Genomic DNA, 4,414 nt, shown 5'->3' on the forward strand with positions numbered 1-4,414 from the left:
CGGCAAAAATGAATTTATCTCGTTTTGTTCTTTATATACCCATGTTTCCGTTAGTCCTGCAATGTCATATTTAGATAGGATATATTGAAGGTTTTTATTGGTGATCGATAAAGTTATTGTCATTAATAGTGGAACAGACCCCCCCCCCCTCCCCCGGAAGGTTCTTACATGAAAATGACACACACGAACGTAGTTCATAACCATTTTGAATCTCTTCTTCGACTTAATAAGTTGAATTTTTAATAAAGGTTAGGATATTTCAACAAATATCATATAATTATTATATTACAAATAACATTTTAAGTTTTATAAATGGCTTCAAATTTGATTTGAAAGATTTGATGAATATTAAAGCCTTATCAACAATTCGAGTTATTTAGTCTAAAAACAGATTGAAAATTGTTGTTAACTTCGTTCGTGTGGGTTATTTCCATGAAAAGCCACGTCTACACGATCATCGATCATACATTTGTTCAAAACATCATCATACATTTATTCAAAACATCATACATTTATTTGACATCATCATACATTTATTTGACATCATCATACATATATTTAACATCATCATACATTTTATACATATTTTTTTCGTCAAATTGGGCATGATGCATTTGTCTCATTTGCCTAGATGAAGTTAGGGTGTGGGTGGTGGATCGTGAGAGTGCATGAAGCCGTCCGGTCTAAGCCCCTGGTAACTGGCCAATTCTATAGAGTTAATAAAACGGATTGATAATACAGTTGGTTCTTTTCTTAGTTTAAATTACAGAGCATCTAATTCACTACAATCATTCTATTTTACTTTTAGTTATATACTTTTTACTTTTTACTATTTGAATTCATGACAACACTGGAGGCCATGACCGGAAGCATGGTTATTACAAAAAGTACGGATCAGATTAAACTTATGAAAATATAAGGAAACATTTTGGAACATGGACAGTCAATTCAATAGTCTCTTGCAGAACATTTTCCCCGCCGATGAGGCGTTAGTCCTCATCCAAATCAGATTCTTCAGTTGCAGGCAAAATTACACAAATTTTAGTAACAGGTCTATTATATTCTTTGGTTTTAACTTTAACGTTTCTCACACGATTATCAGCTCCGGGGTAAACTTCTAATATTCTTCCTAAAGTCCATTTTCCACGGATAGCATTTTGATTTTGAATTATAACAATGTCATTTACACAAACATTACGTTTTTCAGTGTTCCATTTTTTACGCGGTACCAATAGTGGCAAAACATCTCTATTCCATTGTTTCCAAAAAGAGTCAACTAATTTCTGAACAAATTCCACACGATGTCTAGGATTTTTAGTTTCACGAAAAGGTCCTTGTGGTACATGACTTGACGCACGACCTAACAGAATATCATTAGGACATATAGGACATATATAAGAACCATCATCAGGATCATTGGGTATTCTTCCTATTGGACGTTGATTGACGAGATTAGCACATTCGAGTAGGTAAGTATGTAGTTCAAAGAAGTCAATAATTGTTCACCAACAGATTTCTTCAGAGCAGTTTTGCAGACTTTAACAATAGATTCAGCGCAACCATTTTGATGTGGAGCAGCAGGAGTAGTAAATTTCCACGTCATTCGATTTTCAGCACAAAAGTCTTTTAAAGTTTCTTCATCATATCCCTTGATCATTTGTCTCAGTTCTTTTTCAGCACCAACAAGTTGTGAACCATTATCACTTAACATTAAAGAAGGAGTCCCACGTATACTGAAAAATCTTCTTAAAACTTGTATAAACTCCATGGTCGAATATTCAACAGCAAGTTCCAAATGAACAGATCTAATGTTCAAACATGTAAATAATACACCATAATGTTTAGCAGTTTTGTTTCTACCAATTTTGACAGCAGTGTAATAAAAAGGCGGTGTAAATGGAGCTAAACGAATTTTGGGCAATTCCATCATAAATTGATTTTCAACTTTGTGTTCAAATTCTTTACACACAACACATTTATATTTTACAGTCTTAGTCAGTTTATGAACTTTCAGTATCCAATATTTTCTTCTTATTTTAGCAGCAGTAGCAGCAATTCCTAGGTGACCATTATTGTGTGTCTGACGAGTTATTAATAAAGATATTCGTTGATCATTAGGCAGCAAAGCAGGGTGTTTAGAATCATAGGAGACAAAAGCATCATTCAATCTACCTCCAACGCGTAAAATTCCATCTTCATCTGTAAATGGGCTTAAAGTTTTAAAGTCTCGTCCTGTTGACGATCATATAAACTAAATTGCGCGCGCTTAATCCAGTAAGTTTCAGAGTTAACCAATTCTTCAGCAGATAAAACTTCTTTCCTTTTAACAGCATTTCTTCTTTTAGCAGATAAATTCCATATGAATCTTAAACCATAAGCAGTTACTCGTATCAGTTTGTTCCACGTAGAATAGTTATTACAGTTTATAATATCTTCATTAACAGTTACAGCACTCACAGATTTACGAATTTCCATTTCTATATCAGTATCAACTACTTTAACAGTGTTAATAGGCCAATTTTCTTCTTCTTCTAATAAAAAACTTGGACCATTTTTCCATCTTTCAGTTAATTGACTAGCAGGTATACCACGTGAAATATCATCAGCTACATTATCTTGTGAACGAATATGATACCATTGAGCAGGATCAGTTGTATTCTGTATTTCACCAATTCGAGATGAGACAAAAGGTTTGTATTTTCTGGCTTGGCTTTTTATCCAGGCAAGAACTATCATACTATCTGTCAGGAAAATAGTTTTCTCAAATTTCAGTCGTGTTTCTTCCATAATAGTTTTATAAAGACGAGTAGAAAATACAGCAGCTTGTAGCTCTAAACGAGGAATTGTAAGTTTCTTCAACGGTGCTAATCTAGATTTAGCAGCAATAAATCTAACATGGTATTCATCAGAGTTTGTTTTCCATCTCAGGTAAGCACAGGTACCAAAAGCTTCTTCAGATGCATCAGAAAATATGCAAAGTTCAGGTAAGTTAACAAATTCTGGAGGTGTCAAGCATCTTTCAAATTCTATACCATTTAAACTGTTCATTTCAGCAAACAAATTTAACCATTCAGATTGCAAATTTTCAGGTAAGGTTTGATCCCATTCTAATCCAAGTTGCCACAGTTTCTGCATTCCAATCTTCAGTCGTACCAAAAAGGCAGCAGCAAAACCAATTAGATCAAATAATCTAACAATTTGACTCAAAATTCTTCTTTTTGTCAAACAAACACGAACATTAGATTTATCAGCAAATTCAATCTTTACTTTATATGAAAAAGTGTCTCTTGTATCATTCCAGACGATTCCTAAAACCTTTTCTTCATTTATATCAGTCAACAGTTTCAAATCTTGATTTTCAGGAACAGGTAAGCAGTTTAATACTTTATTAGATATCCATCCTTTAACTTTAAATCCACCATTAGCTAGTGCAGAGTCAATATCAATAGTCAGTTTACTAGCTTCATTTACAGTTTTAACTGAAGTACATATATCATCCATATAAACATCATTTTCTAATACTTTAGCAGCTTCAGGTAAATTAGATTTTACTTCTTCAGCAGTTTTCTTTAAAGCCATCTGAGCCATAGTAGGTGCTGGCTTATCACCAAATGTCAATACAGTTTTGACATATACATCAGGAGGTTTTTCAACATTGAGATTTCTCAACAGGAACCTATGAACATGTTGATCTTCTACAGGAATCAGTACTCTGTGATACATCTTGGAAATATCCCTACAAATAACCACTTCATTTTCTCTAAATCTCAGTATAACTCCAAATAAATTGTTGAGAAGATCAGGACCCTTATATCAGTAATCATTCAAATAGTGACCATTAAAACTGGCAGACGGGTTAAATACTATTCTTACAGGTGTACTTTTCTTCTCTGGTTTTATAACTTCATGATGGGAAATATAATGAACAGGACCTTGGTATTCAGTAATTTCTGAATCTGTAAGTTTTCTAACGAATTTCATATCCACCATTTCTTCAATTTGACCATTATAAATTTCAGCATGTACAGGATATTTCAGCAGTCGACGTTCAGTTGATTCCAATTTATTTTCAGCTTGTATTCTATTATCAGGAAGTAAATTAGGATCTTTTCTCCAAGGGTAAGGTATTAACCATTGATTACCAATCTTCTTACAGGATTTCTCAATTATCTTAGATTCTTTAATTTCTATGGGACTGAGACCACTTTCTCGGCAGCAACAGGAACCTAAAGCAACACCCATTGCTTTTGTAGTCCAAAAGTCAGCCATATCTACCGGACCCGACAATCCGACATAATACACACGATGATCTTGAGTTCGATATCCAGACGTCACACCAAATATAATCCATCCCAAAGGTCTTATATTGTCTTATATCCCCTGTATGCAAAAAAGCATGATCTATGCCTATGAG

Source organism: Lottia gigantea, assembly GCF_000327385.1.
Source record: "Lottia gigantea unplaced genomic scaffold LOTGIsca_1, whole genome shotgun sequence".
Taxonomy (NCBI): domain Eukaryota; kingdom Metazoa; phylum Mollusca; class Gastropoda; family Lottiidae; genus Lottia; species Lottia gigantea.